The sequence below is a fragment of the Geotrypetes seraphini genome, chromosome 10, assembly GCF_902459505.1.
Source record: "Geotrypetes seraphini chromosome 10, aGeoSer1.1, whole genome shotgun sequence".
NCBI lineage: Eukaryota > Metazoa > Chordata > Amphibia > Gymnophiona > Dermophiidae > Geotrypetes > Geotrypetes seraphini.
In genome coordinates, this window is record NC_047093.1 from 125,667,348 (window position 1) to 125,694,996 (window position 27,649).

Sequence of the window (27,649 nt, forward strand, 5' to 3'; positions counted from 1 at the left end):
TTTTTTTTTTTTTGCCTGTGCTGCCAATCATATGATTGAGGCCAGCAGCGTGCCTGATTTTAAGGCCAAATGGGATCGGCACATGGGATCTATTCACAGGGCAAAGGTAGGGGAGGGACATTAAGGTGGGCAGACTAGATGGGCCGTGGGCCCTTATCTGCCGTCTATTTCTATGTTTCTATGTTTCTATATTGCTTAATAATACGACTTAGTGCCGTAGTGTTCACTACAGCTTGACAATGCCCACCGTTTATATATAGAAACACTATGCAGCATGGAAAACATGTTATTTATAATATTCACAAAGTCATCACAATACAAACAAAACATTCAAATAAGCTGCGGTGGCGTTTTTAGCACGCACTGCCCTCCCGCACTATGCGGAAAAACTAACACCAGCTCAATGGAGGCGTTAGCGTCAAGCACAGTTTAGTAAAAGGAGCCCATATATATGTTAAACACCAGAGGGACGATATTTAGACCTTGTAATAATAATAATAATAATAATAATTTTATTCTTATATACCGCCATACCCATCGAGTTCTAGGCAGTTCACAACAATTACATTAGGATCCGCATTGACATGCCGATTTACAAACAATATATTGGATTTGCAACACCTTCAGCCGAACATGGCTGAAGAAGCGGAAGTGGGAAGGAGAGAAGGAAGAAAGCGAACACTAGAGAGGGGGGAAGGGCCGAACGGGCCGAAAGGGCTGATTTACCACGATTTACTGGATTTACAACAACTTTAGCCGAACTTGGCTGATGAAGAAGGAAGCGGGTAGGGGAGCAGAAAGACAGCGATCAATAATGGGGGGGAATGGGAGCACAACTTATAAAACCATGAGGTATTATTTTAATATTTTAATTTTACCCTTCCTTGGCCAGTTCCATTTTTCATTTTATCTTCTGGAAATATGACACTGTAAACTCGTATCCCACAAGCTCATCCTCCTGTTTTATCAAAAAAACAACTTGACCTTTGGGCTACTTAATGTTCGATCTACTTCAGATCATACAAAATACAGCTGTAAAAATTATCTACAAGGCCAAAAAATTTGATCATGTCTTTCCTCTTTTAAAAGATGCTCATTGGCTTCCCATATCTCATCGTATAACATTTACAATCTTATTTCTTACCTTCAAAACAAAATTAGAACATTCCCTGGCATTTATTGACAGATTATTACTTTCTTATTCTACTTCTAAATCACTTTCCTCCATTCAACAAAATCTCCTTTCAATCCCATCAATCCACCACGCGTAAAATCATTTTCTCAATTGTGACACCAACTTTATGGAATGCCCTACCTAATCATCTTAGACAAGATGACAGTGTATCCAGATTCAAATCAAATCTTAAAACATTTATGTTCAAAGACGCTTTTATCGTCGATAGCAAACAAGAAACATTCTCTTTATCCCTTTTCCTTCTTTTTTTTTTTTTTAATACAATGTAAACTCATTACCCCCATCCATTTTTTATAAAGTTAGTTTTTTGTTGTTCTTACCTCTGTCTTTAATACCTTTTTATCTTGTATTTATTTTTTAATTTAAATTGTAAACCACTTAGACTTAATGAAAGGCAGTATATGAACTCAAAAATAAACTTGAAACCACTTCCCACAGTCAGCGGCGAACCTGGATAGTCAATGCTGTGGCCATATCTGGCCATCAACATTGAATTTCCAGGTACAGTTCTGCTGCTAAAGACTTAGCCGGTCAAGCCAATATTCACTGGCTGGTCAGATAGACCTGCTTTTTAAGTTGATCTATCTAGCCACTAGACTTAGCAAGTAATCCGCTAAATATTGGCAGCGACCAGAAATGTCTCGCAACAAAGCCAGTCATTGGTCAATCTGCTGACCAGGATATTCAGTGGAAGATAGCTATCTCCCGCTGAATATCGGCGGTTAGTCAGCTTACTGGCATTTAGCCGGCCAAGATCTCTTCTCGGCTGGCTAAATACCACTGAATATATCAGACATAAATGGACACATCTGAAAGTCAAAGAGTGACTTGCATCATTGTTCTTGCTTTTTCTCTAAAGGTCACTGTTTATTGTATTTTAGTTACTCCTTCCCATTACCACCATCCCTTTAGTACTCAAGTACAATAACTTTATGACACAATTAGCACAAGGAGCACAATTAGCATAAGAAGCCTGACAACTGTGCCCCTCCCTCTTTTAAATATTGGAGATGTATCGTTCAAGCAGTGGAGCTCAAAATATCATAAATATGCAGTCATTGGGTGGTCTTGATCACTACGTAATGCTTTAATGTCTATAGTACTAGCTATAGCCTTCATCACAATCTTCAGCTGCTGCCAATCAGCTCTCTTCTAGTTGGTTCTCTTGGATCAGCTCTAAGGCAAGGATCTACTCTAATCTAATCGTTGGTTTATATACCGGGTCATCTCCCAGTGGAGCTCAACTCAGTTCACATATAATTAAGACTAGAGTACATAGCAGAAAACATAGGAGAAGGAAGAACTAATTAAAAACTAAAGTACATGGGGGAGTGGCCAAGATGGCGGCGCTACTTTGGCGGTGTTAAGATCGCTCCCGATGCAGCTTCTCTTACTTGCTACTAAGAATGCCGCATACCAAAAGGAAGGGAAGTGTGAGGGCACCTACCTCCTCAACGCCCTCATTTACCCCAATGCAGCGAACGATGGAGCATTACCTGCCAACAGTTTGCTCACGTACGGGCAATTTGAGCCCCGCTATGAGGGAGAGCAGAGAAGGCTCAAACTCGTTGGGCTCCCTGTCCGGCCGATGCTGCTGCCCTGGAAGTAGAAGGCAACGGTGCCGAAGCTGCTTCAGATGCTTTCACAGAGGCAGGTTCCTCGGCAGATGAGCTTCTGCCGATGCTAGTCAGCTCGGGGAAGTTTTCTCCCGTTGGTGAGGATACTTTGAAGGTTATCTTGAAGACGGTCCAGAAACTGGACTCAGCAACAGCGAAGACGAACGAAGAGGTAAAGGCCCTAGCGGCAAAATTGGATACCATATCTAAAGTTTTTGAACAGACTCATTTGGAAACTAAAAATTCTATTATGCAAATACAAGATGAGGTGCAATCTCTCCAGGATCACAGAGCAATGGCAATAAAAGACAGTACGTTGGTCCACCGGAAAATAGAAAATATTGAGAATTTCAATCGTCGTTTAAATGTAACAGTATTGAATTTTCCTCAATCCTCTGGAATTTCTCCATTTATGTTATGTTCAAAAAGTATTTGATGGAAGTTCTGAGCTTTTCCCCAGAATTTATACCTCCACTAAACAAAATGTATTATCTTCCACTGTCCACAATATGGAAGAAGAAAAAAAATGCTCAGTCTTCACAGATTGACTTTAAAACTATTTCTGCAATTCTTGAGGAATCTATTACGGAGTCAGCCATATGAACATTATTGATACCCTTTGTTTTTCAACAGGACTTGGACTCATTTATGAAACAATTTTTTAAGTTTTCAAAAACTTTATTTTATGGTAAACGAATATGGGCATCCTTAGATGTCACTAAGACAACTCAGGAAAGGAGGAAACAGTTCTTGTCCTTGAGACAAGATGTAATTTATTTAGCGGCCACTTTCCTATTAGCTTACCCCTGTAAGTGTGTTATAAAGTATGCACAAATTAAAAATGTTTTTTTTTTCTTCCTGACCAATTAAAGACATTTCTGGAGCTGAAAAAGATAGCCTGAAGTTGGACACAGTGGTTAGAGATAGCAAACTGGCGTTATTGCCTTTCCTCTTGACTTTTTAAGTTTAATGAATAAATGTACTTCTCTTATTTTTGAGCCAACCCCCCTCATTAATTGGGGTCTAAGGAAGGACTTTCAGTTATACTTTGTATTTGTGAGATGCATACTTAGAATATTTTTCCTGTATTTCTGTAACAAGGAGTTTGTTTTTCTTGTAAGGTTTTTTTGAAAAATTTATAAATAAAAAAAATAAAAAACTAAAGTACATAAGAAAAGCATAAGAAAAATAACTATAATATTATCATTTCGTTGAATGTCAACTGGCCCCACACCAATTTAAATACTTTGCTATGCCCCAACATATCCGCATTCATCTTTTCATATTTAAAAATTACGAGAACAAAGTTTTCAGGAATTTACGAAATAATTGCAGCTGGCCTAATTGAGTCAGGAAGCTCATTCCAGATCTCTACAAACTTGAAAACAAAAGATCGACTGAGCTTCCCAGCAGATTTAATTCCCTTAAAGGAAGGAAAGACTAACTTATATCTTTGTGTATTTCTCAAATGGCAAAGTCTAAGGGGATTCCAATATAAGGGGACAAAAGGATCAAACATTCCGTAGAGAAGCTTGAAGATTATGCATGCGCATTTAAACTGGATCCTAAAGCAAACTGGGAGCCAGTGAAGCTTTATCAACAAAGGGGAAACATGATCATACTTTTTGTTTCCCAAAAATGAGTTTAGCTGCAGTATTCTGTATTAACTGACTGGGCGAGTTCTCCTCCCAGCCCTGATAAGTCTGGAACGTCTCGTCTCTTACCTCTGTGCAAAACGAGTAGTCTTTTCACATATTTTTACTGCGTCTGTCTACTGTGAGCTGCCAAATTGAGAATTTCTCTAGGCTAAAATTTTGCTTTACACATGTTGATTCACTGCATTAACAAAATGAAGAAAATTAATGGGAGTATAGGGTGCTTCTCCCTTAGGGCAAACAACTACTCTGTCATAAGGAACAAAGCAATCCTGTTCTGGCTTTATCCCAAATTATGGGTGATTTTTTGTGTGTGTGTGTGTGTGTGAATTCAATGAGGCAAGCAGCACTACAAATTCAAGCATGCAACAGGGTAGACCTAGAACTATATCTGTTTATTTTTTTTATTAACGCAGAAGCAGTTGGCAACCCTACTCCCCTTCAGAATACTCAGATATATTTCTTCATAACCATTCATAGTAACATAGTAGATGACAACAGATAAAGACCCGGATGGTCCATCCAGTCTGCCCAACCTGATTCAATTTAAATTTTTAAATTTTTTTTTTTAGCTATTTCTGAGCAAGAATCCAAAGCTCTACCCGGTACTGTGCTTGGGTTCCAACTGCCGAAATCTCCGTTAAAACCTACTCTAGCCCATCTACACCCTCCAAGCCACTGAAGCCCTCCCCAGCCCATCCCCCACTAAACGGCCCTACACAGACACAGACCGTGCAAGTCTGCCCAGTACTGGCCTTAGTTCAATATTTAATATTATTTTCTGATTCTAGATCCTCTGTGTTCATCCCACTCTTCTTTGAACTCAGTCATAGTTTTACTCTCCACCACCTCTCTCAGGAGCACATTCCAGGCATCCACCACCCTCTCCGTGGATGTTTTGGCTCTTTCAAAATGTCATGGAGAGGATGAATTTTAAGAAAATGCTGAAAACTCAATTGTTTCCCAATGCCTTCTTATGCTAAGATATATATATTTCAGTTGATAATCGCCTTCTAGAATTTTTTCTGGCATCGAAGTATGATTTAAAGCAAGGGTGTCCAACATGTGACCCAAGGGCCACATGCGGCCCCGTGAAGTATTTTGTGCGGCCCCGGTCGAGGGCGATGCAGTGTTTTCCTCTGCTGCCCCCGGGTGTTTACCGTCTTGCCGGCTCCCTCCTCTGTCTTGCTGCAGCGTTTGCGCATCTGTGCGGCCCCAGAAATTTTTTGTCGGACAATGCGGCCCAGGGAAGTCAAAAGGTTGGATACCCCTGATTTAAAGCTTGTTTGTAAGTCTGAACTGATCGAATTTGCGCTCTTTCCTCACTGAAGAGAAACCTCAACAGGAGAAAATAAAGTTCCAGCCACAGCCAGAATTCAGGAGCTAGTTGAATAGCGACCTTTTCCTGCTGGGAGATAGAGAATACTGGATAAACAGGAGGAGTGCCAGCCAATAGGACCACCTGTTAATCAGTTTCTCTATCTCCGCCTGCTGGTAGATGTGAGCTATCCCATTGGTCTCTGGATTCATCTGCTGCTGTTGCTAGGGAATAGGGATGATTAACGATGTTGTTTTGATATGTCTGTTATATGTGACAATCGGAGGGAAACAAGATTCTATGTATGTCATTTGAAACAAAACCAAAAAAAACCCAGAGGGACTAGAAACTCAATTCGAAATCAAATAAACAATTTTCCAGTTCTAATGAACATCTTACCCCGCAGACTCGATATGTAGATAGCACTTCAGAGCCCTGAAGAAATGATTAGTAGATCATGAAACGCTGGCCATCGTCGGCTTACTGACTCAAAGAAAAAGTTGTAGTCACGGCAGTTAAAGATAAGTGCTGCTTTTTTTGTTTCAAGCATAACCTAGGGGGTTTTTCGCCAATGATAGAAAGCTGAAAGGGGCCTATTGAACAATGTAAGCTCTCCTTTCAAGTCTCAAAGCAATGTTGGCTTTGCAGCATCCGAGGCGTTTCCCCTATTAAGTTTTATTGGCTTGAAGTTAGCCTGCAGTTGCATGCTTACAAGGGGTTAAGGAATTGAGCATGTTCCACCAGTGTGCATTAGAACTGGAAAATTTGTTTATTTGATTGTCATTTGGAAACTGCATAGTTGTATGCGGTATATAAATTATTTTATAAATAAATATTGACTGGATAACCCCCTTTACAACAGCTCATATTCCAAAAAAATCAATATAGATTTTTTTATTTTTAAAAAAAGCTTAAACTGCATATTCAAATACCAGCTTGTTCAATGTCACATACACAAATATAAAATAACACAAACATTAAAATCTACACAATAAGACACATCAATAGGGGTAAATTCTATGGGCTCCTTTTACGAGTATTAAACCGCGGAAGAGCTTCTTACTGCGGGCTGGCAAGGTAAATGATTTGATGCTCATTCAATTCGCCTCTTCCCCCCCACTGACCGGCCCTGTCCTTACCTTACAGCGGCAGGCACCTTCTAACACCAGTAACGCACAGGTAAGGACAGGGCCGGTCAGTGGAAGGGAGGAGGCAATCACAAAAGGAAGGAGCAGCACCGGTAGCCTCGGGGGAGAAATACCGCCAGTTCCCGGGGTCAGCTCGGGGGTTAGTTTGGGTGTCAGCTCGAGGGTTGGGTGGAACAAATCATCTGAATTGCCATTATGGCCTATGGGGAAAGTTGCTTTGCTATACGAGTACTTTGGATTGCGAGCATGCTTCTGGAACAAATTATGTTTGCAAACCAAGGTACCACGGTATATGAAAAATGAATGGAAAAAAATGGTGTTACAATTAGTACTATTATGGGGGCAAGGGTGTGAGAGATATGATGAAATTCCTGTAAATGTTGTGGAGGAATGTATCTGTCAAAAGAGGGCAATTTCTTAACAAGGTGCTTTACATAGCAGGAAATATGAAAATTGTAATTTAGAACTCTATTCACCAACATGAAATTGTGGTACAGGCAACATCCAAATTTGTCCATAATGCTCCCTTCACACCCTGAGGCATAGACTCTCGATGGAGTAGATTTTTTCAAAGTTGACTCCCGGGCTTAAAGGTCTCCCGTACGAAGCAAGACTAGACAATTTGCAGCTCTACACTCTAGAGGAGCGCAGGGAGAGGGGAGACATGATTGAGACGTTTAAATACGTCACCGGACGTATAGAAGTGGAAGATGACATCTTCCTTCTTAGAGGCCCCTCAACCACAAGAGGGCACCCGCTCAAACTCAGGGGCGGAAAATTTCACGGCGACACCAGGAAGTATTTCTTCACGGAGCGAGTGATTGATCGGTGGAACGGGCTTCCAGTGCAGGTGATCGAGGCCAGCAGCGTGCCAGATTTTAAGAATAAATGGGACGCCCATGTGGGATCCCTAAGAGGGTCAGGGCAAAACACTAGCTAATCTTAAGGGGAGGGTCTATAGTGGGCAGACTTGATGGGCCTTGGCCCTTTTCTGCCGTCATCTTTCTATGTTTCTATGTTTCTATGTTTCTACCACTAGGGACTGGTGCTGAAGCTGTGGTCTGTTAAAACCCGGAGAAGAAATTATTTTATATAAAGAGTCCAATTTCCTGGGAACCACTGTAATGGTTAGGGACATTTCCCAGTTCTTGTGAAAAGTCTCTTTGAGAATACCATGCAAAGTCAGTCTGAGAAGTTCTTTAGGAGGCTCATCATAATCAAAGGCCTCCAAGCATTCAGCACTGTAGGCAGAATCAGCTTCTAGCTTGACTGGTAGCTCTTTGCCCAACTGCCTAATAAATTTAGTGAAAGAAAGTCTTTCAATAGAAGACTTAGCCCTTGGTGGAGACTTTTGTGGAGACTTTTCCGAGGCAGTGTCATAAACCTCCATTGTAGACTCAGGTAAGTCCTCAGCTGAATCAGACTTTAAATCAGAGTCATAAAGGGCTTTGGTGAAGGAGTGTTTTGGGAAGATCGATGCTGACTTCGAGCCCAGTGTCAATCCGATGATGATGATGATGCATGACATGACACGTTTTTACACTTCGAAGACCGTGAGGGACAGCAATGTTTTCTTTTCGAAACTCCTGAACAGGAATGATGTTTACTGGACTTGGAGCATCAAGATGAAGAGGAAGAATGACGATGCCTCAATAAATTGGAACGGGGCCTCAATGGAGAACTGGATCTGCGATGAGATGGTCTACACTTGGCCGTGGAATGCCGATGCTACTCTGGAGAGCAAGTGTCAGTACAACAGGACCTGGTGGCTTTATGCTCAGGGTAAGGAGTTTAAACATATCACTCACTTGGAAAAGTGCATTGAGCTTTTCACGGAACACCCCCCCCCCCCCCAATCAAAGGCAAACAACGCAAGAGAAAGGGAAGGGGTTGGATCTTCCATACCACCTTTTTGTAGTTTAACTCAAAGTGGTTTACATACAGGTACTTCAAGCATTTTCCCTATCTGTCCCAGTGGGTAGTGGAGGATTAAGTGACTTGCCCAGGGTCACAAGGAACAGAATGGGATTTGAACCTAAAACTAGAGAATGACACGGTGACAAAATTCATCACCGTTCCCGTCCCCGCGGATAACCTTGGGAAATAATCCCATGTCATTTTTTAGTGTCTATTTCAGCCTCAGTCCTTCTACACCAGCATTCTTCAAAGCAAAGCTTGCGGGTCAGTGGTTGTGATCATTCATACTCTGACTCTTCCCTCTCTCCTTAAAGAATGGCATGAAGATGGTTTACCGCGGTTATCCGCGGGGACGGGGACGGTGATGAATTTTTTCACCGTGTCATTCTCTACCTAAAACCTCAGGGTGCTGAGGCTGTAGCTCTAAGTCAAACTGTCCTTCAATTTACCCCATAATGTGTTATTTGTTTAATGGAGGTCAAATCTTTAAGGATGAATGGACCCCTTTGTGTTTTTTGAATGAAGGTGAGGTTCTGATAGAACCACTACTACTATTATTGCAATAGTGCTACCAGATGTACGCAGCGCTGCATAGAGTCACAAAGAAGAAGAAAACAGTCCCTGCTCGAAAGAGCTTACAATCTAAACAGCCAAGACAGACAAACAGGATGCCATGGATACTGTTAAGGGGAACGGCTAATCAGCTGTCTGGGTTGGAGGGCAGAGGAGAGTACAGGCCAATCAAGCCATTGTGACATCACTGATGAGGTTGGCTCTTATTGGTGGGATGAGGCATTATGACATCACAAGCTCAACTCTGCTTCCCAAACACTGAAACTCTTCACACTACTATGAATTATTTCTATAGCGCTACCAGACACACGCAGTGCTGTACAGAGTCACAAAGAAATTTGTCCCTGCTCCAAAGAGCTTACAATCTAAACATCCAAGATAGAGAAACAGGATGTCATGGATACAGTTAAGGGGAACGGCTCATCAGCTGGCCGGGTTGGAGGGCATTTTCTTTTCTAGATGGGATGGGAACAAGAAAAAAGAGAGAGGATTGGTTTTATTGTTTTTTTTAGTAAAGGGGGGGAGAGACTACATGAAGACCTGCAAGTATTTTTGGAAGATTACATTTTTATTTTCTAAGAACCTAAGAGCAGAGCTTCCAATCGTAATCGTCAGCAGTAACCTGGAGCCAGACCCAGCCTTTTAGCTTTCCTAACTAAACGTGTGCCAGCTAGAGCCGATTTTGATGCAGGCGAATGTTCCTTAAGTGCAATTGACAGAAAGGGTTTCCCGGCAGACAACTGTACTGTAGATCTAATGTGGGCGGGTTAAACACAGTGAAGGTTGTTGATAAGAAATTGGGTAATTGAAAGGCTAAAGCTATGCTTCCATTGAGGAGCTGCAGACGTGATCAGAATACTTTCCCAGGCATGCATGCGATGTGTGGGCAGAACGTTCGACAAGAAATGGCAGACACTTTAATGACGGTGCAAGAATTTCTGGACACACCCATCATGAACCAACAAGGAGTCACCTAATGAATGTTATACCCCCCCCTGATTTACATCAGTGATAAAACGCATAGGGGCCCCTGTTCACTTATATCACGTATATATCACACGCTAAGTGTTACTAAGTAGGGGACAATATGCTATGTTTAGTCTTATTTAGGATAAACACTGGATGTACATTTCAAATTCTTTCTAATTAAAATCATGTTGTATCGGAGAAAGAGATAATGGTTATTGCGGAGGGGCAGACTAGATGGGCCATTTGGCCTTTATCTGCCATCATGTTTCTATTTGGAGCTCTACTTGCTAACTAAAGTTTATACAAAAATAACTGACCACAAATACTCTTTTTTTTTGGGAGCAGTAAGGCCAGTGTAAATGTTTTATCTGAGTTTGGCTAGCACAAGCCTGCTCTGCAAAGCTGTTTTACGAGCGATAAGAAAATCATGTGGTTTTGATGTATGTGTGCACACAGTGAACATATACTATCTTTAAGAATTCATTTTGGCAAGTACTCATTTTTAGGTCAATTTTTTTTTTTAAAAAAAAAGGCTACTGTACTAATATTTCAAGGATGAGGCATAGCGGGGAAGACCTGCTGAGCAGCTACAAGAGACTGAATTAACTCATTTGCATAGTGATTTACATGCGGCTGAACACAGAGGATAGGAAACGGAGAATGGACTCCTAGGCCCAGATGCACTAAATGCTCCGATCGTGTACCCATGGTCGCAACCAGTTTGACTTGCCAAATTTGTCGACCCACTGTTCAAAACGGCTTACCGCGTGGTTTTCCGTGCGGTCATACATTCTCCAACTCTGGCATGCAAACAACCTCTTTACTATTAAAATTAGGTCATTAATACTAAAACAAGCCATCCAATCGAAGGCCTAACATCGCAAAGGCACGAACTGACTGGTAATACTGACAGATCTGCCATAGTGTGTGTCTTATGTGTGCGACACATGCACAATATCTGCCCAATAAAAAAAAGTTCAGCCTGTCCGCCCGCCCCTTCCCCTCATGACGGCCCCCAAATGATCCCCAGAACAAAAATAGAGCCAGGAGGGATGCTCATTCTCTGCTGCCACCACAAATTCAAGCTCCATCCTGCTAAGCCAAAGTGATCCTCCTCCTCTCCCTCCCCCCCCCCCCGCCACCAGGACCTCCCTACCATGCTTTAATAAAAATCAGCAGGAGTGATGCCCACTCCCTCCTGCCGCCGTGACTGCAACCCCCTGCAACCCACTCCCCCCGCCACCGTACTTTAATAAAAATCGGTAGGGGATGCCCACTCCTTCCTGACACCATGACCCCCCTGCCAGGACCTCCCTCCCCTCTCCACTCCCTATATATTACAAAACATCAGAAGGGATACCCACTTCCTCCTACCACCAAATGCATTCCCGAACTACCCCCTTACCTCTATGTGAAGAACGGGTGCTCAGTCCCTTCTGCTCGCAGGCCCGCCTCCAAAACGGTGGGCCTTCCCCTTCCTGGTGCATCCTGAGATGCATGGGGAGGGGGCCTATGGCCCCGATTGGATCAGACACCTAAGGCCCCCTGCCCACTGGGATACAGAGGGAGGAGTCTAAGGTCCTGATTGGCTCAGACACTTAAGGCCCCTCCCCTGGTGGTACCAGGCGGGAGTGAGCATCTCTCCTGCCTCTCTTTATTTTTCTTCCGGGGGTCATGAGGGGGGGGGGGAATCCATCATTGGGGCTATGTGTAGGAACCACAGCCGCGGCTTTGTGAAGAGAAGTGCAACTGGGAGGAGGGAGAATTTCGAAACATGGTCCATGTCGGGACCTGCTGACACAGTTGAAAGCTAAGTGGGAACTTCTTTCTCTCTTTTGCCATTGAAAATTAGTTGAGCACTTGAACAGTTTGTCCTTTTTAAGCTCTTTTTCAAAATAAGTCATACACAGTGATGGGGGCGGTGGGTTTGGCTCTAAGAGCTAACGCTCTTGGTCAAATTTTACAATTATGAGTGTATGTGAACACTTTACTTACTTTATAAGTCAGATATATATGTTGCTTATTTGCATACTGAGAAGTCTTATCCGGTTATACAGTAATTATTTGACCTCTTTGCCCTTTAAGCTACGATTACAAACACCCTCTACTATATTCAGTGTGACACCCTGAAGAATGCCACACTGGTTCTATGTACCTATCCAGAGACGGCGAGACCAGGTCAACTGCTATAATCGTTACGCCAGCCACAAAAAACTAAAAGAACATTTCACATGTTGTTTCATATCATCACCAAATGTCATGGGGGGTATTTTTCGGGTGGCATTAATAGTACTCACCAGGGCTTAATTTACAGGGGAGCGGACTGAAACACAGATCCACCACTTATTTTTAGATTCCAGTGCAGCAAGGACATCCTGCTCCATCCCCTCCCTTCCAAGCTGCCTAGTGCCTACAGGGAAGAAAAGGTAGGTGCTGAGCCTGGAGCAGAGCAAAGAACAGTGAGTGGTAGGAGAACTGGAATGCTCTTCTGGAGTCTGCTATAGGGGAAAACACTCTCTAGGGATTCAAGACAAGGCTAGACAAGTTTCTGCTGAACCGGAATGTACGCAGGCGAGGCTGATCTCGGTTAGGGCAATGGTCTTTGACCTAGGGGCCGCCGCGTGAGCGGACTGCTGGACACGATGGACCACTGGTCTGACCCAGAAGCGGCAATTGTTATGTTCCCCCTAAGCCAGCCCCTTTTCTCTTGCTGTTCCTGGTCCATCCAAGCCTCGCCTAGCTTCACAGTTCCGAGAGACCATGCATTGTTTAAAAAGAAAGCACACACTGTCCCCAAAGGGTGCCCTTTCATGAACCATCACACATGTACACACTAGGGGGACAAAAGCACGCACTCATGGTGAATACTGTGCACACACACATGCAACTGTCCTACCCCAAAATGCAAATGGCCCTCAACCTCCAAAAATAACCCTCGGCAACTGTCCCGCTTCCAAATGCTACCCCACAACTGACGACATCCCCCAAACTGCTTCTCCCATAAACAACTCCCCCCAACAAATGCACCACTGCCACGCAAATTGTCCCCCTCACTGGCAAACTATTCCCCCGCAAACTGCCTCACCATCTTCAGCTAAGCCCCAACGAAACAACAAATACAGAACGCACGATCAGAGGAGTTGAAAAGAATTCCATGAGTCTCCACGTATTTATAGTTTCTTTTCTTTGGTCTCCCTTCCAGTCTGTTTCTTCCCATGTTTCAATCCAGTTTTCAAAGCCTTCAGCCATGTGCCCCACCCAAGCACTATCCCTCCAGTACACCAGTATTTCCCCTTCCATTCCGTACACCCCATCCCCAGATGTTCAGCATCTTCCTTTCCGTACTCCCAAAGTGCCAGGTTCTCCTATTCCATTGCTTTCCCACTCCCCCAAACTATCCAGCATCTTTTTTGTTCCCTACCCCTCCAGCTGCCACCCTCTCTCTGTCCTCTGGGGTCACAAGTAGCTTGAAAAAGAAACATTGTAGTTGCAGTCCTTTACCCAAAAACTTCCTTTTAGAATGAGTGGGTGTGGCAGACCTTGAGGGTGCATGTTCAACGGTCCCATCCCCACCCCTTTACCTTTGCCAGTTCTGTTGTGGCCACACTGTTGTCTCCGATGTCTATTGCCTTAAATGGATGTCTAATCCCTTAGACCAGAGTTCTTTAACCGCCAGTCCACGAACCGGTGCCGGTCTGCATAAATTTCCTGCTGGTCTGTGAAGAATTAGTGTCCCCTGCAAATGCGTGTCCGTCTTCCTTCCAGCTTGGCTGCTCCTTGTCCTCAGCGCCAGAACCAGGTCAGCAGCATGTAGCATGCAAGAGCCGCTGCACATTGTCCCAGCGCTGAAAATAAGGAGCAGCCAAGCTGGAAGGAAGACGGACACACGCTTGCAGGGGACACTGATCCGGCTTCGGCAGACGGGGGCATGCCCAGCTGGACAGTCCTGAACAAGTAAAGGAGAGAAGGGAGAACGGGGGAGAAAAGGAGCGCATTGGGACATGGGAGGGGCATGAATTTGGGACAAAGGTTGGAAAGTAGGGAGGGGGGGACGCGAACTTGGGAAACAGAAGGAATGAACTTGAGACACAAGGGAGGGGATACAAAGGAAGAATTGTTGGGGCTGAGTGTGTAAGTGAGAGGGAAAGATGGTGTACATGGGGAAAGGAAGAAAGAGGAAAAATGTTGGGCAGAGAGAGAGTGGAGTGAGGTAGAAATACATGGGGAAGAGAAGGATGAGAGGGAGAAATGTTGGATATGGTGTTGGAGAGGGAACAGAAGGACAGACTGAAGGGGATGCAAGGGGAAGGAATGTTGGACATAGTGATGGAGGGAAAGGTGTGGCACGGTGAAGGAGAGGGGTGACAGAAGGAGAAATGTTGGGCGTGGGGTTGGTGAGCAATAGTAAAAAAATGTTGCACATGATCCGGGGGATGAGAGAGGGAAAATGTTGGATACACCAGTAGAGGGCGTGGGAGAGATGCACCATGGATCTCTCTCTCCTCACTCCCTGTACATGGGATGGAGACGGGGACCGAGCTGCGGGGATGGAACAGAAACAGTTTTTTAAAAAATTATGTCCTACTAGTCCTTCCTGCTCCATCCTATTGCTTTCTTCCTTTCCTCGTCCAGTGTTTCCTTCTGTTTTCCCTCCAATTTTAGACTTTTCATCCAGCCTCGATTCTTGGTATTATATCAGCAGTGGGCCGCTTCAGACCCCCCATGGCAGTTCCTCTCAGCACCAGATATGGAATGCCAAATTCAATATGTCCAAGTGCCCATAATCTTTCCGTGCCATATCTAAACATGCACTAGAACATTAATAGTCAAAAGAAACTTGAACCGAGATCAAATACACATTCTTTTAATATCTTACCTGAACCTAAAATGTTTGCACACAGCTATTGTAAATACTAGGTTTTCATCTTCTCAAATATCACTTTTTCAGCAATGCATAATATAAGATTTTGTCTAGCACCAGAATTTAGACAAGAAACTGACAAAAAGCAAAGTTTTCAAAACCTGTTTAACATATATAGGCTGTCATTTAACTAAACGGAAAATATGGTGCAGTAGTTAAGAATTAATAGAACCATCAATGCAATGACAAGAGAAGGAACAAGATAGTCAAATCAGGAAGATGCGTTTCGAAACAAAACATTCTCAGTTCTAGCCAGGAAAAAATTAGGGCACATGTTGATAACACACGCCTACTGGTTTTGCAACCATATTTGAAAGTCAAATTAAATATGGAAGGAAGCTAAGCTTTAAAATAGAAACATATGTTATTAAATGGAAGTGGTCTTTATCTATCTTAGGTTTGGTTTCATAACAGTTTGCCTAGACCGAGCAGAGGTGTTCCCAGGAAAAGGTTTGCAAGGTTTCCCAGGAGTCAAGGCAAAACAATTTCAAAGTATGCGAACACTTTTGAAGACCATCCAGCAAAGTCTGCATGAAGTGTTTATAAAGGGCCTGACATTTAAAGCACTCAGCGAACCAGGTTGTGCCACTGAATATCAGAACCAACCAGCCATGTCAACACTGGGCAGCGGAGGGGAATTCTGGGGGCAAAGGTTAGGAGGAGGTTGGAGTTATGCTGGGGCCCACATAGCTAAGCCAACAAATCAGACCACAGAAAAGGCTGTCTTAACTTTGCTCAACAAGCTATGTGGGTGCCAGCACTATCTTCTTAAGTAATGAATGCTGTTCCCCACATAGGTAGAGCTGCTAGAAAATACAGTGTTCCCCCGGTCATTCATGGTCGTCGGTTCGCAGTCCCGGTCATTCGCGGTATTTTCTGACCGCGAACCGCTGACTAGGAGAGGACAGCTGGAGAGGCCGCTCCTGATTGGTAAGGCCCGACTTTAGTGCAGGAAGAGGCGGTCGGAGCATACAGCGAGTGATTTCCTTCACTCGCCGGCGCTCCGGCTGCTCTCTCCTGCCTCTCCCACGAAAAACCGTATTTGCGATTTTTCAAGATTCGCTAATATCGGGAGAGTACTGTACATCGTTTAGATGTCTATACGTTTACTTAAGCATACCTAAAATGCTCACCTTTCAAGAAAGTTCTCCCTGCCTCTTATATGCAAAATATATCCATGTGATAGTGGTATGCATTAGCAAGATTCCTTTGTGTTTTAAAATTACTCGCCCGCAAGTCAAGGACAATGGGAAGATGTGGAGGGGCATTTTCGATACGACATCTAAAGCGAAGTTTAGACGTTGCACAAACATCCAGTAGCAAACATGACAATTATCAAAACAAGAAGACAGCCATCTTTTTGTTTTGAAAATGGCCAGTTCTCAGATGTGTTTGTGCACAGTGCATCTATCCAAAAGAAAAATTGCACATAACAAGCCAATGGGAGGTAGCAGGGGCCACAGTAGAGCAGTGAACTTCATATAAGTCCCAATTTAGAGAGTGACGCAGGAATGGTTACCATGGTAATTACAGTGGTAATTGGGAGCACTGAAAAAATTCCCTGGGGATAGTGTGGTAATGAAGGACCATTCCATGATAGTGCCTGGGGAATGGAAACCATTATCATGGCATTCCCGGAGTAATAGGGAAGCCCTCTCTGAGTCCCCATGCTTCCCAGCTCTCCTCCCACACAGCCGCATCTCTCTTCAAGGTGAATGGGTCTCCGGTGGCGGCAACGATTCCCACACGCTGCCTGCCGCTGACCCAGAAGCTTCCCCTCTGCCATGAACTTCTTTTTTTTACAGCAAAGGAGAAAGCATCTAGGTCAGCGGCAGGCAGCAGGTAGGAATCGCTGCTGCCGCCTCTGGGAACTCATACAGCTTCAACAGAGACACAGAACCACAGGAGCAAAGCAAGAGCTTTCTCTCTGCAACGTCCTGAGAGAGAGGTATCTATGGGAGGAGGGGAGAGAAATGCTGCATCTGATTGGGGTAATGGAGAAAGCTGCCAAATGGGGGGGAGATAAGGAAGACCAGGGAAAGGGAGAAGAAAGAAATGCCAGACCATGGGGAGGAGGGTAGAGGTGCCACAGACTTCATTCCTTTCATCTAGCTGCCCCCTATGCCTGGAATAAACTACTCGAGTTCGTCCACCACACCTCTTCCCTTACCTTGTTTAAAAGCAGACTGAAAACCTATCTTTTTTATATCAGTCCATAACCTCATTCCCCACTGCCCACCAACCAAGCCTGCGATTAACCTTTCCCTTAACTATATCCATGGCAAACTAAACTGTATTCGTGGCATCCTATTCGTTTGTCTTGTCTGTTTAGATTGTAAGCTCCTCTGAGCAGGGACTGTGTTCTTCATGACTCTGTACAGTGCTGCATACATCTGGCTAGCACTATAGAAATAATTAGTAGTACTAGTAGGCTAGAGAATGGAGAGGGAGACAACGACACCAGACCTGGAGGGAGAAAAGGAGAGAGGTGTCAAACTAACCATGGTAGGGAGGGGACAGAGAGGCAAGATGGATGGGAAGGAGACAGATGTCAGACTATGGAGTGGAAAGAAAGTACGGAAAGGAGAGGTGATGCCAGAGAACTGGGGGGAGGAGAGGGAAAAATAGAGAGAGGGATGAAGGTGGAATGAATTATGTAAAAAGGAGAGAGAGAGCACAGACTGAAAGGAGGAAAGGGCAAACAGCTTATGGAAGGGGAAGAGAAAGAGGGCAGATGTTGGATGGAAGAAGAGTGAAGAGAAGATGAGGAAAGCAGAAAACAGAAAAAACAAAGCTAGAAAAAAAGATTTCTTTTTTTTTTTCTGCTTTAGGGTAAGTGCTGATAAATGCAAACTCATGTGGGCTACTCATAACATAACAACAGATTTATAGATTACATAACCATAAGTTCAATGAAGACACAAATGTATTCAGAGCATTTGGGTCCATTAAATCAATGAGACAAGAAATTCTGCATTTTTATATTTGCTTACGTTTGCTGGCAGGCATCTGTCAGAGGCAACAGCACTCCTAGGGGCCCTTTTACAAAGCTAATGCATAGTTACTGCAGCAAAAAATGGCATATTGCGGGGGCGTGCTGAAACATCTCGTGGTAATTTTGTCATGTCGCAGAGCGACTAAAATGGTTAAGGGGCTGGAGGAGTTGCCGTACAGTGAGAGATTAGAGAAACTGGGCCTCTTAAGAACTGCCATCACCGGATCAGACCCTGGGTCCATCAAGTCCGGTGATCCGCTCACGCGGAGGCCCAGCCAGGTGTAACCTGGCGAAAAAACTTAGTCACCCGTAACCCTCTATGCGCCTTCTGAGGAGATGTGCATCTAACTTGCCCTTAAATCCTAGAACGGTGGGTTCTGCAGCAATCTCCACCGGGAGAGCGTTCCAGGTGTCCACCACTCACTGTGTGAAGCAGAACTTCCTGGCATTTGCCTTGGGCTTGTTCCCCCTCAGCTTCAGTCCATGACCTCTTGTCCTAGTCACATTTGACATCGTAAATAACTTTTTGTCCTGCTCTATCTTGTCGATTCCTTTTATTATTTTAAAAGTCTCAATCATATCCCCTCACAGTCTCCTCTTCTCAAGGAAGAACAGTCCCAGTTTTCTAAGCCATTCTTCGTAGTTCAAGTTCTCCATACCTTTTACCAGCTTCGTTGCTCGCCTCTGCACCCTCTCGAGCAGTTTTATATCCTTCTTTAGATAGGGAGACCAGTGTTGGACACAGTATTCCAAGTGTGGTCTGACCATTGCTCTATAAAGCGGCATTATGACCCTCTCCGATCTACTCGTGATTCCCTTCTTTATCATGCCCAACATTCTATTTGCTTTCTTTGCCGCTGCCGCACATTGTTTCTTCACGTATGCAACAGATTACTAAAACCTGTTGTTTCTTTCTCTACAATAATCGCTAAAATCAGACCCATTCCTTCTGAGCACACTGGCAAGATCCTCATCCATACTTCTCACCTAGACTACTGCAAACTTATTCTTACTGGCCTTCCGCTAAACTGTATCTCGCCCTTTCAATCTGTTCAGAACTCTGCTACACGCCTCATATTCCGCCAGTGTCACTATATCCATATTACCCATCTCCTCAAGTCACTTCATTGGCTCCCTATCCATTCTCCCTTGAAAAGAGGAGACTGAGAGGGGATATGATCAAAACATTCAAGATAATGAAGGGAATAGATTTAGTAGATAAAGACAGGTTGTTCACCCTTTCCAAGGTAGAGAGAACGAGAGGGCACTTTCTAAAGTTAAAAGGGGATAGATTACATACAAACGTAAGGAAGTTCTTCTTCACCCAGAGAGTGGTAGAAATCTGGAACGCTCTTCTGGAGGCTGTTATAGGGGAAAACACCCTCCAGGGATTCAAGACAAGGTTGGATAAGTTCCTACTGGAACAGAACACAAAAAGGTACTGAAGAGAGAACGAGAGGGCACTCTCTAAAGTTGAAAGGGGATAGATTCCGTACAAACGTAAGGAAGTTCTTCTTCACCCAGAGAGTGGTAGAAATCTGGAACGCTCTTCTGGAGGCTGTTAAAGGGGAAAACACCCTCCAGGGATTCAAATAGGGGAAAACACCCTCCAGGGATTCAAGACAAAGTTAGACAAGTTCCTGCTGAACAAGGACGTACGCTGATAGGGCTAGTCTCAGTCTCAGTTAGGGCGCTGGTCTTTGACCAGAGGGCCGCCGCAGCAGCAAATTCTTATGTTACCCATTCACTAAAAATTGTTTTTATTTTTTTGGCACAGGGGGGAATGTTCTGTGTTAATCAGCGCAACTACATTACCATGTACTAATCCAGTGTACCGCAAATTCTGTGCCGCCTGAGGTTCCAGGTGCGCCGCAAGACGCCAGGTAGGAGAGGCGCCAGCTGACTGTCTACAGGACGTGCTTCTCGCAGCAAGAGGCCCATCCTGTAGGCAGTTAGCCAGCGCCTCGCCTCCTCCCCAGCAGCTCTGGCGCCTCTTCCAGCACCCCCTACTGGTGACTCAGGGCCCCGTCTGGAGGACCTTCATGCATGCACAGACGTTGACGTCACACATGCACGTGACAGGTATATATGTTTTTATTCTGATTTTTAAAAAATTATTTCCTTTATTGAATTTCAATTTTTCAGGATCTTAACAATTCAAACATAGTAACTGTACAGTGGAAATTCTAACATCACAAAAAATTATTACAAAATAAAATAATGAGAAACAATCTTTATATTGTATTGGTGACTAACTAACCTTTATTATTGGGTTATTTTTGGAGGTTAGTTAGTTAGTCCCCAATAATAAAGAGAGTGGCGGTGATATCCATGGAGATTTTACACTCCAATTTTTATAAGGTAAAGAAAAAGATAAGTGCCTTTCTTTTCTTACAAAGTTTGTGGCTGAAGATTTAATGGGGTACTAGAAGAAACAACCACTTTACCCGCTTTAAATTTAATTAATTGTGATGCTTCAAAAAATATATATATTTAACACCCTGAAGATTAATCGGACATTTACAGGGATACCCGAGAGTAAAGGTTGCCCCCATCTTTATGACCTGGGGTCGTAGAAGCAAAAATTGCTTCCGCTTTTTTGGGGTAACCTTCGACACATCCGGAAACATTCCAATTTTTCTGTTCATAAACAGTATATTCCGATATTTGAAAAACATTTTTAACCACCATTCTCTATCTGAATCCAAGTTTTTATTCCAATTTTTATGGTGGTGTGAGGGGGTCAGTGAACACGGGGGGGGGGGGTCTGCAGTGGTTTTCTGGTCACTTTAGACACCTTGTGGGCACTTAGACCTGGTTTTGGATTGCTTAAGTCACAAAACGTTCAATTATCCCTCCAATAAAACTAGGATGGCCCACATCCCCCCCCCCCCAACCACTCCTCCAAAAATGCCCCTTTCAGCTCTGGGCACACAGCGGGATTCAGAGGCCTAAAAGTCCATGGATATGTCGAAAAAGCCATTTCGATTATTCGGCACTTCGAGAACCTGCCTTTTTGATCGTGGATTTTTAGACGTATTTCATGTTTCGATTAGGAGACCCACAATTTCCACAGGCTATTTATTAAACATAAATGGGCCTTTTGAAAACTGCAAACCTAAAAGCAGAATTTGCTTTGGTTCTGTGTATTTGTGTGACTGCCATAACCTGTTTATTTATTAGAATTACTACAGTATAATCTCGTTATAACGGACTTCAAGGGACCTGGAAAAACAGTCCATTATATCCAGAGTTGCATTTTTTAAAAACTTTATTTAGGTCAACTTGAAACAACGTACAATCGATGAACATCAAGAATATCAGCAACGTCAAGAACAAAACTCAGCACCTTTTCTTTTTATCTGACCTCCTTACACATCCAGGGTGGGAGGGAGGGTGGTGGGAAATGTATTATTGTTTGTTATTCCTATTTTATTTATTGTATGGAAATTATAAATGTATATCTACTTTTACTAGTTAAGGGGGGAGAAAATGATTGGGGTTTTTTAATGATTTGCATATTTAAAGTGCGTTTCTTGATTAATGTTTAAATTCATTGTATTGCACTATTTATATTTTAAAATTAATAAAGATTTACAAAAAAAAAAAACATTGGTATGGCACAAAAATGATTGCAAAACCACCAGAACCCTAAAAGATGTTCTAAAGCAGGGATCTCAAAGTCCCTCCTCGTGGGCCGCAATCCAATCGGGTTTTCAGGATTTCCCCAATGAGTATGCATTGAAAGCAGTGCATGCACATAGATCTCATGCATATTCATTGGGGAAATCCTGAAAACCCGACTGGATTGCGGCCCTCAAGGAGGGACTTTGAGACCCCTGTTCTAAAGCATTATGTCATACTGTACTGGAAAGAAAAATAATCTATCATTTTCTTCTGGGCTACTTTTTGATACTATATCACCAGCACGCCACGCGCCTTGTAGGCGGAGCTTGCCTGTCTGTTATAGCCGAACAAAACTACAGCTAAAAGCGGCTCTGAGGACCAAATTGGTTGTCCGTCATATGCGGTGCTTTTCTGCATGCTCGTAAAGGCGCATGGCCGGGACCTGCGGACCTTGTCCGCTATAAACGATATTCCGTTATAACAAGATTACACTGCAATTGAAAGCACCATTTTTAGGGAAGGGGTAAAACACGGACCTCGCGGATCTAAACCCGCACGTCCTTAAAAATCTGAGGTCCGTGCCGCTTGTAGGTAGTTTCTGGCTCCGACAGACCTCGGTGACAATTTAGCGCTGACCGATCCGTCTCATCATAGGGAGGGAAAAGTATTAGGATCCATCATCGAGGTCTGTCAGAGCCGATTTACAGGGGCCGCAGGAAACCAGTTTAAAGGATTCGTTTTAGAGCCGCTCCAGCACTCGTCTCTGGCTCCGACAGACCTCGGTGACATTTTAGCGCTGACGGATCCTAATACTTTCCCCTCCCTATGCTAAAATGTCACCGGGGTCTGTCAGAGCCAGAAACTACCTACAAGCGGCGCGGAGCTCAGATTTTTTTAAGGACGTGCGGGTTTAGATCCCACGAGGTCCGCGTTTTACCCCTTCTCCCATTTTTATGTTCCAAAATCTAATTTCAATATCCGCCAAAATACTGTATCTGGTGTCAAATGACAAACAGGAGCCCATCATGGGGTCACGAGAAAGCAAGGCAGCCCCAATGCCATGCTGCCCAGAAACTGACTTGGCAAACTTCCTGACACTTCAAAACACCTCCCCTGGATCAAACTCGGGCACAATTTGCAACAGCTGCTTTTGTCCAGCACCGTCTCATATCATTTCGTGGCAGGACAGCAGGCTGCAAAATAGGGGTAATATAGTAGATGACGGCAGATAAAGACCCGAATGGTCCATCCAGTCTGCCCAACCTGATTCAATTTAATTTTTTTCCCCCTTTTTTTGTATTAGAAAAAAAATTCCTATTCAGCACTCTGTAAGATCAGCCCCGATTAAAGGTTTTCCCTTATTTTAAGCCTTTCTCGGGGGCTGAATTTTTTTTTTTTTTTTTACTTTCACTCCATCATGCACTGGGCGAAGGCTCCAACGAGCCCGTGCGATCAGCTGCAACTTTGCGCGCACCTTTTGCAGCCCATGTACAAAGCTGGAGCGAAAGGGATTCGATTCGTAAACGCTGCACCGATCCGATTCCCTGCGCTGGAACTTACTGGGGGCTGAGCGCTCCTCGGCGTTCTTGGGCGGCTGCGGCTGCTGCTACGGCGCCGGCTTCCTTCCAGCTGAGGCGGAGAAAAGGGGAGCTAAGAGGCGCTTCCGTTCCGAGGGAAGCCACCGGGGCGAGCAGTTACCCCTCGCTGGCAGCCTGAAAAGCCAGACACGGAATCGGAGACTTCCTGCAGATCATGTGCCTCGTTGCCTGGCAACAAGACCGGGCCTTGCCGCAATCAGCTGGGCAGGGACTAGTAAAGCGCGCTCTTCACTGGCCTCCTCGTCCTAACCCCACCCCGAGGTGTTGTAGTGCAGAGGAGACTCTCCTGGCTTTGTTTTTCATGGAAAAACATGCACAACATAGTAATATAGTAGATCAGTGATTCCCAACCCTGTCCTGGAGGAACACCAGGCCAATCGGGTTTTCAGGCTAGCCCTAATGAATATGCATGAGAGAGATTTGCATGTGATGGAAGTGATAGGCATGCAAATTTGCTTCATGCATATTCATTAGGGCTAGCCTGAAAACCCAATTGGCCTGGTGTTCCTCCAGGACAGGGTTGGGAACCAATGTAGTAGATGACGGCAGATAAAGACCCGAATGGTCCATCCAGTCTGTCCAATCTAATTTTTTTTCTCTCTCCTTAGCTATTTCTGGGCAAGAATCTAAAGCCCTGCTCAGTCCCGTTCATAGGTTCCGACTACCGAAGTCTCCGTCTACACCAGGGATGTCCAACCTGCGGCCCCGTGAAGTATTTTGGGCGGCCCCCAGTCGAGGGCGATGCAGTGTTTTCCTCTGCTGCCCCCGGGTGTTTACCGCCTTGTCGGCTCCCTCCTCTGTCTTGCTGCAGCGTTTGCGCGGCCCCAGAAAAACATTTTTCAGCCAATGCGGCCCAGGGAAGCCAAAAGGTTGAACACCCCTTCCAGCCATTGAAGCCCTCCCCAGCCCATCCTCCCCCACACGGCCATATACAGACACAGATCTAGAACACCAGGCCAATCGGGTTTTCAGAATAGCCCTAATGAATATGCATGAAGCAGATTTGCATGCCTGTCACTTCCATTATATGCAAATTTCTCTCATGCATATTCATTAGGGCTATTCTGAAAACCCGATTGGCCTGCTGGTCCTCCAGGACAAGGTTGGGAACCACTGATCTAGAATAACTTGTTGCAATTTGACCATAGGTTTATGTCCTAAACATTCTACATTCCCCCAGTTTAAGTAACCGGGTCATAATTTCATCAATATAATTTGTCCTGGACTGCAGTACAATCGCGCCGCCTTTGCCAGCGTGTCTAATTACAATATTGGTGTCTTCTTTAAGATTCTGTTAAGCTCTAAATTCTTCTTTTGATAAATTAAATGGTCGTGCGTGTACTTCTCCATCTTTTGCAAGCATAATAATGCTAAAAATGGTGCATGCAAATTTGAGTGCATACCCACTTTGCATGCACAATTTAATTGAATAACAAACCAATTATCACCAATAATTGGCCACTAACAATCATCGGTGCTAATTAGAATCCATTAAAAGTTACAGTCACATATTTACATGCCCAGAGCCATGTGTAAATTTTACATGTGAATTCAAAGAGGGGGCATGTGGTACGAAAGGGTCATGGGCAGATGAGATGCGTTCTATAATTTATAAGGAGGATCCGTGGCTAATTTAGGCATGAGATTTTCTGCCAGAGTTTAGTTGGTATAAATGGGTAAACCTAAAGTTTAACAGTTCCTGGCGCCAGGTACTATTCTAAAGAATGACAAAGGGACAATTTTTTCTCCGTCTTTGCGGGAACTTATTTTCCCATCACGTCCCAGTAAGTTCTTTTCCTGTCCCTGCCCCATTCCTGCAAGCTCGGTCCTCATCTGCTCAAGCCTCAAACCCTTGAAAATCCTAAGTAGCAACATTCTAGAGCTCAAATTGTGATGTCATAATGCCTCATTCCACCAATGCCTAAGCTCCGTCCTCATCTGCACAAGCATCAAACGCTTTAAAATCAGAAGTAGCAACATTCTAGAGCTCAGATTGTGATGTCATAATACCTCATTCCACCAATACCAAGCTCCGTCCTCATCTGCACAAGCCTCAAACCCTTGAAAATCCTAACTAGCAACATTCTAGAGCTCAGATTGTGATGTCATAATACCTCATTCCACCAATGCCTAAGCTCCGCCCTCATCTGCACAAGCCTCAAACACTTTAAAATCCTAAGTAGCCACATTCTAGAGCTCAGATTGTGATGTCATAATGCTTCATTCCACCAATGCCTTAGCTCCGCCCTCATCTGCACAAGCCTCAAACCCTTGAAAATTCTAAGTGTTCGAAGCCTATGCGGTTAAGGCAGAGCTTTCAGGAATGGGGACGGGAGGGTGAAATTGAGTTCCTGCGGGGACAGGGACAAATTTGTTCCCGTGTCATTCTCTAGTCCCATCTAGAGCATAACACTTAGGGCTCCTTTTATGAAGCTGCGTTAAGGCATTAACGCCTGGAAAGCGCGCACTAGACGCTAACGCCAGCGTTGAATTGGCGTTAGTTCTACCCACGTAGCATGCGGTAATATCCTGCGTGCGCTAAAAACGCTAGCGCACCTTAGCGTGTTTTGTTTTTTTAGTTGGCACTGATGTTTTGGCGCAATTTATAGGTACGTGCCAGTGGTATTAAAGCCATTCTCTTTCTACCTCTTTTGATAAAAATTCAATGCAGGGTTTTGAAAACCCACTTTAATCAGAAGGAATTCGGATAAGCCTTGCAGTCAGGTGACTACTGTTGCATTATGAAATGCTGGAAACCCTGCCCAGACTATGACCCCACTGATGACACGAGGCATTGAAGTGGCCGGCAACCGATATAAGCTGAAAAGGGATCCCAGTCAATGGAGTTTACTAAGAGCAAGTCACGTAAGTTCTGTTTATCCAAATCTTGTGAGTTTAAACTGTTGGTGAGGTTATGCTTTGGCTCAAAGTGGTGAAATCCTATGAATCAGCTAGGAAACATCTGTTGCACAGGCCAGTGAAAACTGCAATGTGTTTATCTTCTCTTCATTGCTTCACTGTCTCTTTTCTCACAGGTCCATAACTACTGCCTACATATCACGTACACTGTCCCATGTAGACGAGGGATGTGCATGGCCAAAAAAAAAAAAATCCGTATTCTATTTAACTCTGATCATGGTTAAGGGGCTGGAGGAGCTGCCGTACAGCGAAAGATTCAAAGATTGCCAGAGATCACAAATAACCGCTGCTAATGTAAGTAGAGAATGACACGGGGAAAAAATCTGTCCCCGTCACCGCCCCGTCACCGGCCCACCATCCTCTGCACCGCCCCGTCACCGCCGTTTCCTTCACCGCCCCGTCACCGTCACCGCCATCCCTTTCACCGCCCCGTCACCGCCACTGCCATCCCATTCACCGCCCCGTCACCGTCCCCGCTGCATCCATATAAGCCGGGAACACGGGTGATCGCACGGTCCTCGCAGCCCCCACCCGCCTGCCCAATCGATTCTAGTGTTTAGCCAGCTCTCTCCCTTCTCCTCACCTTAGTTTGCAGGCTTTCTTTTTCAGCGACCTGCACGCTTTCCCAAAGAGCCGCACACGCGCGGCTGCTCAGTGTTCAATCTTCTGCTCTGCTGCAACTTCCTGTTTCCGGTTGCGTCAGAGCAGAAGATCGAAACTGAGCAGCGGCGGGTGCGTGGCTCTCTGATAGCGTGCGGGTCGCCGAAAAAGAAAATCTACAAACTAAGGTGAGGAGAAGGGAGAGAGCTGGCTAAACACTAGAATCGATTGGGCAGGCGGGTGTGAGCTGCGGGGACCGCGCGATCCTTCATGCCTCACTGCGGGGACAAGACCCATTCACCGCCCCGCGGGCGGTGAATGGCCTTGTCCCCGTCGCCGCAGCGACTGCTAGTTTTCTTCCCCGTTTTCGGCGGGTGACCCGCGGCTAAAATGCGGTGGCCGCGGGTAAACCGCCACCGTGTCATTCTCTAAATGTAAGCAAGTGCAAAGTGATGCATTTGAGAAAGAGGAACCCGAACTATAGCTACCTGATGCTGGGTTTTGCGTTAGGAATCACTGCCCAGGGGAAAGGATCTAGGTGTCATTGTTGAGGATACGTTGAAACCCTCAGCTCGATGTGCGGCGGCAGCTAAGAAAG

General features: G+C 44.6%; 1 protein-coding gene across 2 annotated transcripts in view; it reads right to left on the reverse strand.

Moving 5' to 3' along the window:
- The window catches only part of PLA2G4A (phospholipase A2 group IVA), a 120,378-nt gene extending 96,681 nt beyond the window's left edge, over window positions 1-23,697 (reverse strand). The window contains exon 1 of one of the 2 annotated variants that reach the window (XM_033960800.1): window positions 23,495-23,697. The gene's annotated coding sequence lies outside the window, so the exon portion shown is untranslated. The remainder of the gene's footprint in view (window positions 1-23,494) is intronic. The other variant, XM_033960799.1, reaches the window with a different exon arrangement.
- Window positions 23,698-27,649: the final 3,952 nt, after the last annotated feature.